Genomic DNA, 16,753 nt, shown 5'->3' with positions numbered 1-16,753 from the left:
TGTCTCTGGAAAGATGGAAGAATGCTCAATTATACACTGTCCCGTTTTTCTTCACCAGTCAGTAAATCACCACGTAACCGTTTTGGAAATAGTTCTGTTAAGGGACGTTTAGTAGTGCGCATTCAGCAAGTGTGTTGCACATACTTGGTTTGCTCTAAAGTTATCCGTACAGCTCCACATTCCATAAGGTACAGTATGGCATAAATAAATATATCATAGAAGGAGGAGAGCTAAAAGAATGTCATATGTAAGCTATTAGTGTAATTATATTTCTGAAGCGATGCTTTAAATTAGTTGCTTGAACCATGATTCCAATTTGAGTAGAAGAAATAATATTAGAAAATTTATACGAAGGCCTCACCTTTCGTTTGAGTCTACAGCATATAAAATATGTTAAGGGTTTTTTTTTTATTTATTTATTGTTGAAGTCCCATAATCTATGAGGCACACTTGGTCATGAAGTAGCTTGTTATTAAAATACAATATCGTGTTCATCTGTGATTATTATTTTAATTCAGTGCATGGTTGACTTATACAAAGCTGCCTGAACTCTTTCAGTAACCACTCTCCATTTGCCTACATTACATTTAATTTATACCAAGATGATAAAAAATTTGATTTATTTTACAACAGATCAGTAATTGTGCTCTACAAATAAGTCCGTAATGATAATCAACAGCATTTTCAACATAATTTAATTTGTCTTCTCCCGAGAGGTAGTTAAATGCAGTAATAATAACACTACTGTTATGGACTCTGCTGCAGTTAATCATGGCCTGAATATGCAGACAGCCCCAATATTGTATTGACAGAAATTAAATTAACCATCAGCTTGGGCAATCAGTGGCTGTACAGCTATTAAAAGTAATAAAGGCAACAAACCCCAACCATAGCCAATTACATTTTGACATATAAACGAAAAAAGACAGATGCTTTTGATTTGAAATTTTTATTTCATTCAAAGTAAAGAAGACATATCTTTTCATATATATTATTTCCCACGCCTTAATTAACCACAGGCTAAGAGTCATACTGACATACTGTAATATCACTGATATATTTTTGAGTACCTCGTAATCCAGGCATTTCCATATCTCCATACAGAGCGGTCCAATATAATACATTGTTAACAAAAGATACAGCTCAAAATACATAGACGAGATAAAGTGCAACCAACATTTAAAATCAATTTCAAGAGATAAGAAAAAATTCTCTCCAGTTTGAGTATGGCATGTTAAAATCATGCTGAGGTGGGAAGAAAACTCCTCAGATTTCTGAAAAGAGCAATGAGTTGGGTTACGTTTTGCAGAGGAAGAAAGAAGAAGAGTTATTTTCTTCAGATAGGTGGTTAGAACTTCATTTCTTTCCTCTTACCTAAAGTGAAGTATCCACGACTTGCTGAAAATTATTTTTATATTTTATACCTCTTAGCATTCAATTTTGCTAGAAAAATGTAGTATAGTTATATGCATGTATTCAAAAGTGGCTACTTGTTTATATATATATATATTAATGATAAAAACAATATCTCAGAGTGTAATTTAAGTACAACTTGTATATTATGTTGTTATTAAAACAGTACAAATCAGACACAGCAACATAACAAAGGGTATTCTTGAGACTTACATATTAATCTGCTACTTTGCACAATGTTTTTTGACCAGTTCCTGGTCCAGTCAGTTCCTGGTGTACCAATAACTTTTCTGGAAGTTTTGAAAACATTTGGTTTAGTTATGTCATGATCGGAGACCAAAGTTGTGAGAGGATGTGTTTAGTGAGAGGATGAAGTGTTGTATGTAGACCAGAACTGAATTTGGTTGCCTAATCCTGTGGAAATCTATAGCAGGTTTAGCCCAGGTCCAGTGAAAAACATGAATGCCTGCTTAATTTGACACCTACTTTTGCTGAAGTTAGTATCGTTATTCAAGTTTCTGAGCACTTTGATAGTTAGGGGCCTTAGCCCCTAAGAGAATAATCCTTCACCTATAAATCTTTCTACTCCTTACACTTATTAAATTCAACGTACTTGCATAGGAAAAGAGAAAAATCCTGCAGAAACTACAAGATTCTATGGAAGAGGTTATGCAGGGCAGACTGGGAGTTCATGTTTTTTAGAATTTCCTTCTGGCCTTAAAAGCCAAGAATTAAAGTTCTTAAAAAAGTTTGCCCAAGGCAAAGGCAAATTGTAGAGCAGCCCTGACTGTACAGTTGAAAAGACACAGAAGATGTTATCAGTCTTAAAAATCAAGTTTTCTGTGAGCAGTGGAACCTGCACAGCCTGGTTTCCTGCAGATGCTTATGGCAAACCTTTGCAAGGTTCCCCTTGCGCAAAGCTGAGCTCAGGCTTTGGCTGAATTGTGCAGCAAACTCATGGTGTGCACATAGTGAGGGGCCAGCTGGCTACTGCCAGAAAAAGAGCATGTGGTAGCCAATCTCTGCTGTTCCTTGATGGGAAGTCATGCAAGACTTCCCTTGCCAGCCACTGATTTTCACAAAGCTTGTAGGAATTTAATAAGCTTTAAAAGTTTTGCTCTTCTTTCAAGTGTAGTTCCACTTGCTCAGTAGTTTTAAAAATACGAAGAGAGGTGGATACGTGTGTACAAAGTGTTTCTCTCTCTCTCTCTCTCTCTTTTTTTTTTTTTTTTCTCTTTGAGAAAACAGGCCAAAATTGGGTCCTCTCTGGCCATTTTGAAAATAGTCATTCTGTAGTACATGTGACAGATCACAATGTTATAAAGACTTTACTGGAGCTCACACAGCATCATCTCTGCAAACTGTGTGTTCTTCCTTGCCTATTAACAGTCTTGCGTAATACCTTCTTCAAAGACATTTTGCTCTACCATTTTGGTGTATATTCTGTATAGTATATGTATTTCCCTCTGAGTGTAATGATATGCTGTCACATGGTAGTGTTTAGAACGGTAGATTTAGATATGTCACATAATAATATAACTCAGATTTCCTTAAGTTGTTCAGGATTGAAAAATTACTTTCCACTGATGTTTATGGACTTTAATTTTCTTAGACTTTATAAATAACTTTCTTTTCTGAAGAACAATGGTTTTGTAAATAGATGGTACATGAAGGCCAATATCTATTATGACACTTCTTATGAAGAAGGACAAATATATCACGTAGGGCTATTTCAGTGATGAGTTATCTCTCCCTTTGGTAGCCATGAAGATACATGTCATAACAGAGATCAGCTATCATTGCAATGTAATTCTTCTCTATACAGCATGTGTTTGTAAATGGTGTTGATTGCTGACAAAAAACTCAGAGGGTGGCAGATGTAATTCCTGGTACTCACAGAGCAGGAAATATAACTTAGGAAGTGAATATTGTATTTGATGCATATTTGCTTCCATCCCATAATTTACTTCAAGTCTTTCTGCAATTTTCTGCAATCCTAAGCAATTCTGTTTTCTCTAACACTAGTGTATGTCCACTAATATTTGTCCAGGGCATGCAAGAAAAGCAGCATACAGAACATGGAAGTAGGCATTAGGCTTTAGCTTCCGACTGTATTAATTGTAACTTGATTGGTGCTGTTTAGATTATGAATGGCAGGGAAAATAAAATCAAACTTGTGGAATTAAAGGCTACCTTTTACCTATTTCAACATATAATTAAATATTCCCCAGTACTATTTGTGAGGTTGTAGACAGGGAGTGACTTAACTTGGACAAGACAATTCTAGAAAATCTATGTTTGGTATCAGCCACAATTGAAGCCAGTCAATATTGATTATATTTTTCCTCTGGCTCTGAAACCTTTACAGCTTAGGCTACAGGACAATTTTGAGAAATAGAAACAGAAAGCCAAACCAACCTGAGCAATAAAAGAATCTTTCAACATGTTTCTTCCAATTTTGCATTCTATGAAAATCTCTGACCTTATCAGGATGACAAAGAATATAGCAAAAAAGCTCTGCATATTGCAAGGGATCTCCAGAAAGGTAGATGAAAGCAAAATCTGAGACCAAAACTGGGGTTATAACTATTAAAACCTGTGGAGGCCTGCTTTGGAGACGGAAGTGCTGAATGCCTTGGTAGTGGACGATTGACCACAAGGACGAATGTCTTATCAGCAAGGAGCAAAGCAGGAAAAGGAGGAGGACAACAACAGCATGTGGAATGTCTTGTCAGCAGATGAGGAACAAAGCAAGGAAAAGAAGATAACCACAACTGCACGGCTGGCAAGATGCTGATTGATTGTAATCTTTGCAACACTTGTGTTAAAAGAGTATAAAAGGAGTTGGTTTGAGAATAAAGTTGTCTCACTCTGCATCCCAGACTGAGTCCGTTCTTTCGCAAGGTGCAACAAATGGCGCCCAACGTGGGGCACGAAGACTAGCTCTCTCTTGGCTGCACCGCCCAGCTGAACTCCCGGGATTCACGCTGAAAGGAAGCGTAAGGATCACGCTGAAAGGAAGCGTCCTTTGTGTGCACACCAACACCTCTTGAAAGGAAAGAGGTAAGCAGCTGGGGACTATGGGGCTATACTTAACGAAGGAACAAAAAGATGTTTTAGAAGCCTTTTCTAAGATCTTAAAACAACAGGGCAAGAAATTAGATGAGGAAGATCTACAAAAGGTTCTTGCATGGGCTTCTAAAAACGATCCCTCCGTGAACAGTAAGAACGTATTTGATACGGAGAAGTGGGACCAAATTGGGGTCCGATTATGGGACTGTGCCACTCGCGGTGATAAGGCTGCTGCTGGCCTGTTGCCACAATGGCGAGTTGTATTCGAAACACTGAAATCTCACAGTGGGCAGCAGTTGAACACAAATGACGGAGTCGAGGCTCCTGCCATCCCCTCCGTGCCTCCATTACCTCAGTTATGTCCTGATGAGAATCAGGAAACAAAATGCGCTACAAAAGCCTTCACGGTACAGTCGCCTGATGACCAGGACGATAATCCTTTTGACCCAGGTCCTATTAACCCTGAGAAGGAACCAGACCTATACTCCCTGGATCTGCATGATAAATGGGCTTCAGTAAAACGAGGAGCAAAACAGGCGGGGGATGTGGGCATGCTGAAAGCCTTCCCCGTTATCTATGCGCCAGACCAGAATCCACGCTGGGAAGGATTGTCATACAATCTTATTAAGGACGTGCGGCGCACGGTGACAGATCATGGCCTTAGCGCACCATATACCACCCACCTTATACAAACTCTTTGTGATTCTTCGGTTTTTACTCCTCACGATTTTAAAACTTTGTTTCGCCTGATTATGACTGATATGCAATATACGATGTGGGAATCGAAAATGAGAGAGCTTGCTCGAGCACAGGGAGAGGAAAACCAGCGCCAGTCAAAAAGAGGTCCTTTACGGACTGTTACTGTGGATGTGCTAATGGGGGAGGGTGACCACAGTGCCACAACAGCACAAGCAGGAATTCCCCCTGAGGGCCTGCAGCAAGTTAAGGCACTTGCTCTCCGCGCCCTTAAGGCCGTCCCGGAGGCTGGTAAACAACGACAGCCTTTTGTTACCATAAGACAAGATGCGAATGAGCCTTACATGAAGTTTTTAGATAGGCTTAATGAGGCTCTGGAGAAGCAAATTGATAATGAACAAGCACAAAGCTATATTTTTAAACAACTAGCAATTGAGAACGCTAACCCTGATTGCCAGAGAGTTTTGCGAACACTAAAAGATCCTACTATTGATGACATGCTGAAGGCGTGCATTAACGTCGGCTCTAAACTGTATGAATGTTCTCTGATGGCCGAGACGTTTGCAACAATGTCTATGAAAAATCCATGCTTTGCTTGTGGCCAATTTGGTCATATCCGTAAATACTGTCCAAAAAGGCAAGCAAACAGAGGAGCGCCTGGAATATGTCCGCGCTGTCACAAAGGACGACACTATGTTAATCAGTGTCGATCAAAATTTGATAAGGAAGGTCAACCATTAGCCCCTTCGGGAAACTTCAAGCGCAGCGCGGCGAGGGGTCGCGCTGTGACAGCAAATCACCCCTCAGAACGGCCTCACCAGGAAGCAGCCGCGGCTTGTGCGCCAGCACAGGGGGCAGCGCCGGTATGGACCTGGCCACCACAATAGAAGTGCTAATTACTGACACATCAGTTGTGCTAATTCCAACTGGTGTCCATGGCCCCCTGGGGCAAGGAATAGCAGCACTATTGATTGGGCGATCTTCAACAACAAGACAAGGGCTGTTTGTGTTACCTGCAGTTATCAATGCAGATTTCAAAGGAGAAATAAAGATAATGGTATGGACTCCGATACCACCCTGTACTGTGCCAGCGGGGAGCCGAATAGCACAATTAGTATACTTTTTACCACAGACACCAAATGCTGCAAAAACTAAATGTGGCATAGGCTCTTTTGGGTCCACGGGACATCCAGAGATTTTCTGGACTCAACAGATAACTATGAACCGCCCACAGATATCCTGTACACTACAATCAGGAGTGATAAAGTTTAATGCACAAGGAATTTTAGATAGTGGAGCGGACGTTACAGTCATTGCTGCCTCGCAATGGCCAAACAGTTTACCCCTAGTGAATGCGCATACATCGCTTTCGGGAATTGGTGGGCAGAGTACCCCAATGCAAAGCGAAAGCTTGATAAATATTATTGGTCCGGAAGGGAGAACCGCAACCATTAGACCATTTATATTGCCTGGATCCGTTACCCTGTGGGGGAGAGACTGTTTGAGTCAATGGGGCATGCAGTTAAGTACGGATTTTTCTTAGGGGCTACTATCCAGCAGCAGGTCCAACCCTTGATCTGGAAAACAGACAAGCCGGGATGGGTGGATCAGTGGCCCCTTCCACGAAATAAACTGCTGCAGTTACACAAGTTAGTAGAGGAACAATTGCAAGCTGGACATATAGTTCCTACTACAAGCCCCTGGAATACACCAGTTTTTGTAATTCAAAAGAAAAATAATTCCTGGAGATTGTTACATGACCTTAGAAAAATCAATGAGGTCATTGAAGATATGGGAGCCTTACAGCCTGGACTCCCTTCTCCAGCGATGTTACCTCAAACATGGACTTTGATCATAATAGATTTGAAAGACTGTTTCTTTACCATTCCACTTGCACCACAGGATGCACCTCGGTTTGCATTTTCTGTACCTTCCATCAATGCTATGGAACCCCATAACAGATATCATTGGAAAGTTTTGCCACAAGGCATGAAAAATAGTCCTACATTATGTCAACAATTTGTGGCAGCAGTCTTAAGTCCAGTACGGAAGTATTTCAACAATGTCCTCATCTATCACTATATGGATGACATATTGATTGCTGCAGAGCAAAAGGAAACAGCACAAGAGGCTCTGCGTCAGATTACGCGAGCAGCATCGGCTGCAGGATTAAAAATTGCAGAAGATAAAGTACAGGAAACTCCGCCTTGGCGATATTTAGGATGGAGAATTTCTGATCATCAAATTCGACCACAATTATTGACTCTAAAAACAGACATAAAAACTTTAAATGGTCTTCAAAAACTTTTGGGAACTATTAACTGGATCCGTCCCTCCCTAGGGATTTCCACGGAGGAATTACATCCTCTATTTAAGCTTTTAGAAGGAGACACAAGTTTGACATCCCCAAGGAAGCTTACCCCTCCTGCGCAAGCTGCACTTGACAAAGTTGTGAACAAATTAACCACTCAGACTGTTCACAGACGAAAGCAGAACTATCCTATCAGTCTTTTTGTTTTTTATTCTAGCTTCCAACCTTATGGCCTGTTAGCACAATGGATACCACAGGATGCATGTCCGTTAATAATCTTAGAATGGGTGTTTCTACCTCATAATTTTGGCAAAACTGTCACCACTGCTATTGATATGATTGCGATGGTTATTCAAAAAGGAAGAGAGCGTTTGATGTTTCTAGATGGCACAGAGCCTGATATTATTTATTTACCGCTCAGTACAAAACAATTAACCTTTTTGACTCACCAGTCTTTTGTTTTTCAGTGTGCCTTGGCAGATTATCCAGGACAAATAAGTATCCACTTTCCAGGACATAAAATCATACAGTCTTTTAACTCTCTTTCTCTATGTTAATTCTGTTAGGCATGCTTCACTTCAAAATAGAGCTGCTATAGACTTTTTGTTATTAGCACAAGGCCATGGGTGTCAGGATTTTGATGGACTCTGTTGCATGAATTTATCTGACCATTCGGAATCCATCCATAAAAGCATTGAAAATTTACAAAAAGGAGTGCAGAAGTTACATCAAGACGATGGTCTCAATATTTTTGGGAATGTTTTAGGGAATTTAGGATTAGCTACGTGGATTAAGGGATCATTGCAAATAGGTTTGATGTGCTTGATAATCTTTCTTTGTCTTTTAATTTGTATCCCATGTTTGTTAAAAACAATTCAGTGCTTAATAGACCGTGCCTTGAAACAGGCATTCTTCATAAATAAAGAAGGGGGAGATCGGGGGATCTCAAGGACAGACTCGAGAGTGTTGGTGGAGAGACCTTGGGAAAAGGACACTATTATGCTTGTTGGAATCAAACCATGGGAGTAAATGCAACAAACTAAACAATCTTTTGCTTAGCCATATTAACGCAAAGTTTCTAATTATTGTATTAACTGTATTTTGTTCATTTGTACTACCTGTATGTTGTACTAACTGTATTTTGTTTATTGTTAGTGTATCTATCTGCCTTGTTTCTTATTATGTGTTCAGTGCTTGATTGATTGATCCTTTAACCAAGTTATGGCTGTTCAGCTAAAAACAGCTATGGCAATACCACAAACAAATAAAGAAGGGGGAGATGTGGAGGCCTGCTTTGGAGACGGAAGTGCTGAATGCCTTGGTAGTGGACGATTGACCACAAGGACGAATGTCTTATCAGCAAGGAGCAAAGCAGGAAAAGGAGGAGGACAACAACAGCATGTGGAATGTCTTGTCAGCAGATGAGGAACAAAGCAAGGAAAAGAAGATAACCACAACTGCACGGCTGGCAAGATGCTGATTGATTGTAATCTTTGCAACACTTGTGTTAAAAGAGTATAAAAGGAGTTGGTTTGAGAATAAAGTTGTCTCACTCTGCATCCCAGACTGAGTCCGTTCTTTCGCAAGGTGCAACAAAAACCATGTCTGTATTTGGCTTTTCTATGTCTTGTTCTGCTTCGCAGGAATCACAGAATCACAGAAAGGTATTGGTTAGAAGGGACCTCTAGAGATCACCAAGCCCAATCCCCTGCCCAAGCAGGGACACCTAGAGCATGACACACCAGGTTGCATCCAGGCAGGTTTTGAGGATCTCCAAACAAGAAGATCCCACAACTCTCGGGGAAGCCGATTCCAGCATTTTGTCACCCTCACAGTAAGGAAGTTCTTTTCATATGCAGAAGAAACTTCCTGTGTTTCAGTTTGAACCATTACCTTTAATATGCCCTTTCTAGCCCCACTCCCCATGGGGCTCTAGGCTTTCTGCCTCTCCTAACCCTAGCCCTAAGCCTGAGGTCACCTGGCCTAGTGCTGCCTAAACGGCAAACATGGCCCTAGCACCTAGCCCTGACTCTCATCCTAGCCCTTTGCAATGGACAAAGAGACAACATTTTGTCCTCTTTCTTTTTGCTTGTCATGCAGCAGTATTCTTCCCTACTGCTCTGGTGCGGAGCATGTAATTTGTGTATCTCGTTTGCTCTGTCCTAATTTTGTTCATTCCCCGGTGGTCTCTTGCTCACCGTTACAGTTTTATTTCTGTTTAAGTGGTGACTTTTAGAGATTGCATCTCCAAGGAATACTTACCTAAACACACAATTATTAGGTTGCAACCCAACATTTTGCAGACCCTGAGAACTTGCTAGTCCACTAGAACCAAGAAATTTTGTTTTTATGCTCTCTGTTTGCTGTTAGTGGTCGTAGGGGAGATGATCCCCTGAACGCCTTCATCACCTTTTTTTCCTATTTAGGAATTTCAAGGTTTTTTATGCATGCAGAACTTCAGTCTGCTGCCAGGACTCACTTTCCACAGCAGAATTTGAGTTTGCCTTTGGCTTTAATTGCCAGAGACTATTTTGTTGTAGATACTGCTCTACAAATGCTATGAAATGAGCCATAGTTTCTGCAGAACTTTGGTTAATGTTTTTCTAATGTTGCTGAAAACTGTGTAAAGCAGAGCAGTATTGTCCTCACAGTCCACATATATATAATTAGTCTAATTATATGGTTCATATCAAATGGTGGACTATTTCTGTGTAGTTTTACAGACATTTACAGCCATATCACCCCAGAAATATTCTATGCTTTCAAGAAGACACTCATTTCATTTCTATTTCCCAATTTCATGTATTTTAAGTAATGATTAGAAAATGAAAATCACTGTGTTGGTGTTATGCTAAGCCTAAATAATTAAATTAAAATTAAGTTCAGGAAATGCAAGTGATAAGGTTCTTAAAAACTCTCTCAGCCATAGATGATAAGTATTTTTCATTCCAGATTTTCTCACTAGATATGTAGCTTACTATTATTACTATTAATGAATAGCATAAAATGAGCAGATATTAACATTGAATAGCTGCTACTTTAAGCTATTAACTTTTGCATTCCTTCATTAAGATATTGATGACTTTAATGTTGCCTTTTTGTATATTTTTCTTATCTCAAATTATCTTGGATGATAAGTAACTATTTTAGAAGCATTTATCAATAAGAAAAAAATGAACTTACTGTTTATGCATACTGTTTGTTATATGTAATATCATGTAAGTATGTATTTTTGTATGTGTGTATTTTTATATATGCGTCATGGCTATGTTATTAAGCATGTTATAATTAAAATATTTACATAAATTAATAACAGTTAAGTCTACATATATCTGAAGAATAGGGTGATTGTGGAGTAATGTGTATTGTTAGGTAAATGTGAGTACAGAAGACAGTTCAACTTACTAACTTAAAAACTTTTACTAAAAAGCAGATATTTCTAAATGTTTCTTCTTTTCTTATTTTGCTATAATAACAAGGGTTTTTTAAATTATATTTGATTTGTGACAAAATAATGATACCAAATGAATATAATTTCAATAGAAGAAAAAAAAGGAAGGATTTTATTATTATTATTCTTGCTGTTATTTCTGTCCACATACTGGATTGCACAATTGTGCTTTTGAACTTTGATATTTTATCACCGTGCTATAACAGCTCAGCAAAGTGGACCTGAATAGATGATCTTCCTGTATATCCTGTCAAACTGTAGACTGGGAAAAGCAATTGCTTTAAGCTGTATCATCTATGTGCTTTATGTTGTTACTTCTACCTAAGAATTAATTTTGATCTAACATTAACCAAAGCATGCTGAGACAAGTACATAAAGAAACTCTGCATCCATGGACACAGATGCCTACACTGGCATTACAGAGTAACTACTGGTACATTGATTACTGGCTGGATGGCCGAGCCCAGAGGGTGGTGATAAATGGGACTGAGTCTAGTTGGAGGCCTGTGGCCAGTGGTGTCCCGCAGGAGTCAGTACTGGGTCCAGTGCTGTTCAACTTTTTCATCAATGACTTGGACAAGAGAACAGAGCGCACCCTCAGCAAATTTGTAGATGATACCAAACTGGGAGGAGAGGCCGACATTCCCGAGGGCTGTGCTGCCATTCAGAGAGATCTAGACAGGATGGAGAGTTGGGCAGAGAGGAACCTCATGAGGTTCAGCAACGACAAGTGCAGGGTCCTCCACCTGGGGAGGAATAACCCCAGGCACCAGTACAGACTAGGGGTTGACCTGCTGGAAAGCAGCTCTTTGGAGAAGGACTTGGGAGTCCTGGTTGACAACAAGTTAACTACAAGTCAGCAATGTGCCTAGGGGCCAAGAAGGCCAATGGGATCCCAGCCTGCATCAGGAGGAGCGTTGCCAGCAGGTCGAGGGAGAGGATCCTGCCCCTCTGCTCACCTCTGGTGAGGCCACACCTGGAGTATTGCGAGCTGTTCTGGGCTTCCCAGTACAAGAAGGACATTGAGCTTCTAGAGAGGGTCCAGCATAGGGCCACAAAGATGATTAAGGGACTGAACGTGTGATGAAGGACTAAGTTAGCTGGGTCTGTTTAGCCTAGAGAACAGAAGATTGAGAGGGGATCTGATCAACATGTACAAGTACCTGAGGGGTGATTGTAGGGAAGATGGGGCCAAACTCTTCTCTGTGGTGGCCAGTGACAGGACAAGAGGTAATGAGTGTAAGTTGAAACACAAAAAGTTCCACCTCCATGTGAGAAAGAGCTTATTTCTTGTGAGGATGATCAGAGCCCTGGAATAGGCTGCCCAGAGAGGTTGTGGAGCCTCCTTCTCTGGAGATCTTCCAAACCACCTGGATGCCACCCTGTGCCACGTGCTCTAGGTGTCCCTGCTGGAGCAGGGGGATTGGACTAGATGATCTCTAGAGGTCCCTTCCAACCTTAACCATTCTGTGATTCTATGTATTTCACACTGTACTCTCTCAGAGATAGGACATAAAACCACATATGTGGATCTGTGGTACTGGAGTTGAAGAGTCAGTAACTTAAGGATTAATTTACTGTCCACTTTGATTAAATAAAGAATTCTATAGTATTTCCCTTGGGAGTTAATGTTGAGGCATATGCCATAGGTGCAGTTTTTGTTATCTAGAATAAGTTTTTGAAATAATCACTAACTTCAATTAGTAGTATTCCCTACATAAAAAAACCTCTTTTTCACAGGTTGTAGCATCAGAGTTGCATTTGACTGCTTTAGAGTCATGAGCTGACTGCCTAGAGATTGACTAATGGGAAGAAGTAGTTTAGGAAAGGAAAAGTTGAACATTGAACATCACCTTTCATAAATTGCCATTTTCTAAACAATTCTAGACATCTGCCATTCTAGACAATTGCCAAATTATCTAGAAGTCAGATGGCCAACAGATCAAAATAGAGAAGCATAACTTGAAGAAACAACCTGGTATTTTAATACAGCTTGTTTATACTTTAGAATACAAGCTCATATAAATATACACAAGATTTAAAATGCATTGTTTTGTTGAAACTGTAGTAGCTGAATGAAGCATTCGCTGGATTAATTTTTTTGTACCATCAGTTCCTTGGCTTCTGGTGATTTCCGAAAGGTGCTAAAGAGATATTTCCATAATATACTTTGCTAAACAATTGCTGAACTGAAATAGTTGATATAGAGGCCTGATCTTTCTGATCTCTAAATTTTGCCCCATCACAAAGTTTTGTAGTTTAATTCAAATGGCACTAACAATGGACTTGTAATACAATCTACATATTGTCCTCATATTGTCCAGAGAGAGATAAGAAATTAGAAATCAAAGATATTAACTGAAACATATTTAGTAGAAACTGTCAGTAGGTGTTTCTGTGTATCAAACTTTGTTTTGAGGAAAGTAGTAATGCAGGAAATACTCTCTCAAATTGCTTAGTCATACATCTTGAAAACTTTTATTTTTAAAGCAATTAATCAATATATTACAAATGACCCCTTCATCATTGCCCCCTCTTACTTTGACTTTGCCTTCTTTTGCACTGCAGTATTTCCTTTCTTTTCATGACATAATCTTAACCCTCACTAGGCAAAGGGGGAAAAGAGACAGAGAGAGAAGAAGAAAAAAAAAAAACCTTCCTTCCTTGGCAACAAAAATACCTTTAAGTGTAACATAATTACCATCTCTCTGCCCTTTCTCCCCCCGCTGGGACTATTCAGCAAACCCTACAACATACACTTAAATCTTCAACTTCTCAGAGACACTACACGCAGATGGGAAAGATTTGATTAAAATTACAGTGCTTTAGGTTCAACTTCACCTATTAAGAAAAAAAAAAAGGATCTGGTGCTGGACTTTTTTCCCTGAGAAATAACTAGGCCACAGTAATTACAGACAGGGTCCTGCTGTGCACCATGAATAGGATCCCTGGAGTGGTATTTTCCTGTTACCTGTCTTTGTAGGGCTGTTGACATCAACATGAATGATAACCATGCCAGGTTTCTTTTTTTTGTTGTTGTTGTTTTATTTTTTTTTATTCTTTTTATGCCTTAGAAAAAGAAGGGGAGGAGAAAGAAAAGAAAATACGTTATAAGTGTTGTGATTTATGTTTTTTTGTGTGCGTCAAGGATGCTTTTATGTACTTTTCTATACATGTGTGATTATTTTCTTAAATTATTTTTCTGGAAGGTGAATTTTGGCCTTCAAGCAATGAAGAGACCAGCACAAGGCGAGCAAGGGGCACCAAACATTAGACATTATGGAAGTTTAAATGCTGACATTTTTCTCAGTTGCCAGTCTAGGAGGCACATTCATTGTGAATGCTGACCCAGTTTAAGACAATTCATTTTTAAAAGTAGAATCCTTAAAATTAGGTACTGCACACCAAATTAATTGCATCTGTGATCCAAGACAAATTTGTCATCAAAAGCTGTATTTTGTTATTGTTTCAACTGATAAAAGTCTAGAACAATCTAGATATAGCAATAGCCTTACTCTGGTTTACAGTGCACTGGTGGAATGGAGACTAGAACTCACATGAATAGAGAATTGGTACATCTCAGGAGCTGAACAGAGTCAATGGAAACAGTACAGGAAGAGAATATCTAAATGAGAAAGGCAGAGAAATGGTAATAAAAAAATTGGGCAAAAGAGATGGGCAAAAGGAAAGTAAGGAAGGTTAGATTGAACTTTGACAAGGGGTCCTCAGGGATAGCACTGCAATAAAGTAATTAGTTTTTGTATATATCAAGCAAATAAGAGATTTAAGGAGAAATTTGTGCATTGAAAACTCTCTGAGAATATTTATAGTCACTATTTATAGTGATTAATGGTAGGATATCTGATAAACTGGAGAAAGACGCTTGTCACATCATGAATTGGTCAGAGTTGAGAGCTGCTGCCTTACTATTGATTGAGAAGTGACACACAGACTGAGGATAGGACCACTGCTGGTTCATGAAAAGCAGGAAAAGGTGCCTATGTTTCATGTAATAACAGACCATGGGGCCAGAAAGGGAATACAGGAAGAGGAATGATGTGGTCAACTCTATACCCTGAGAAAATGATCTTGGCAGCAGAGTTCTGAATGGGTATGGAACATGACTGCACTTGTCACAAGCAGAGGAGAGGATTTTGCAGTGATCAAGATGAGAGAACAGAGTCTGGATATGTTGCTTGGATTAATAAGGTACAGAAGGTATCATCTCAGCTGGACTTGGAGTTTGACTGGGGCATAGAGGGCTCTAAGTTGAAGGATCACCAGGCCTGGGTGATCAAGCTGCGCAGCTGTGCACAGTGAATAGGAAGAAGGGGAGAGTGGTAGCTAGTGACAGGACAAGGGGTAATGGGTACAAGTTGAAACACGGAAAGTTCCACCTCCATGTGAGGAAGAACTTCTTTCCTGTGAGGGTGACAGAGCCCTGGAACAGGCTGCCCAGAGAGGTTGTGGAGTCTCCTTCTCTGGAGATCTTCCAAACCCACCTGGATGCCACCCTGTGCCACGTGCTCTAGGTGACCCTGCGTGTGCAGGGGGGTTGGACTAGATGATCTCTAGAGGTCCCTTCCAACCTTAACCATTCTGTGATTCTGTAATTCTGTGAAACTGTGTTTTCACCATGTTAACCTTGAGCTGACAAACTGACACATATCAACAAGGAGATGTAAGAAAGAAAGTCTTAGATTTTACTTTGGACAGGGAGAGATAGGCTGGCGTGGAGAGAAGGATGCATAAGGTGTCTGCATAAAGAAGCTAATTCTTAAAGCTCGGCCAGGAAGGAATGCCGTTGCCTGCAATAACCCAATGACATAAAGGGAGAGACTCTTATTTGCTGGATATTTGCTGTATTAGGAACAAGCTAGAATAAGGAACAGGTGCTGAGATTGCCCTGGGAGTCTGGGTATCAGAGAATGAAACTTGATGGTGCAGTTTCAGAGGTGATGTGTGAAACTAGTGTTTTCAAAGAGCACCACCTCAAGGGAGAATGAATGAACAGGGGTGGATGAGATTTGGTTGCCCTGTGTATATTTCTGGGACAACATTTCTTCTTTAGTTGCTGAAAGGGAAAGGGAAGAGTGAGACATCCTCGGAAACCTTGTTGGTTTGCTCACCTTCAGGCATGTTGATAGATCCCAGCTTTCTCACGGGAAGCACTCTTGAATCTAATCTGCACAGTACCAGTTTATGCTTATGAGTAACGTAATCTATTCTGCGCTCCCCCCCCCCCCCCCCCCCATTCTCTTTAGGCTTTCATAGACTCTCATGTTACTGATTTTAATTTCTATTTCCGGTCCTGACGGTCCGTTATTGCAAAGTCTTTGCACACTTTTCTGTCTCTTACCAGATGCTCCTCCTCTTCAGGTCCTAATTTGCTACAACAGCTGTTCCTATTGCCATCTCTGAGCATCAAATGTCATACCAAGCTCTAAACTTCTGAGATGTTCTTAAACACCATAAAGGGAGAAAGAGTCACTTTGCGCCTGTCAGCTTAGAGCCAGGTTCCTGCATTTTAAGCAGGCATTTAACTGACAGATGCAAGGCAGGGCTACTCTCCTCACTCTTCTCACTTCACCCATCCTTTGCCCCTCCCTCCTTCTTCCTTCTCCTAGCAGATTTTCCATATGCGTGGCAGGAAATAACTATTCCTTGTATCTTTTGGATATCCTTTTATTTATTTCTTTCTTGGGCAAATGTGAACTGTAGCCCTTTGTGTCATAGCTTGCTCTTCTGACCAGTGAAAACTGTCTTAGTTCACAATGCACATCCTCAGCTCAGTTAATGATAGAATCATA

The sequence above is a fragment of the Tinamus guttatus genome, unplaced genomic scaffold, assembly GCF_059628265.1.
Source record: "Tinamus guttatus ecotype Peru unplaced genomic scaffold, ASM5962826v1 Tinamus_guttatus_pri_ptg000048l, whole genome shotgun sequence".
In the NCBI taxonomy this organism is placed as follows: domain Eukaryota; kingdom Metazoa; phylum Chordata; class Aves; order Tinamiformes; family Tinamidae; genus Tinamus; species Tinamus guttatus.
Note: the sequence above shows the minus strand (reverse complement) of the source record.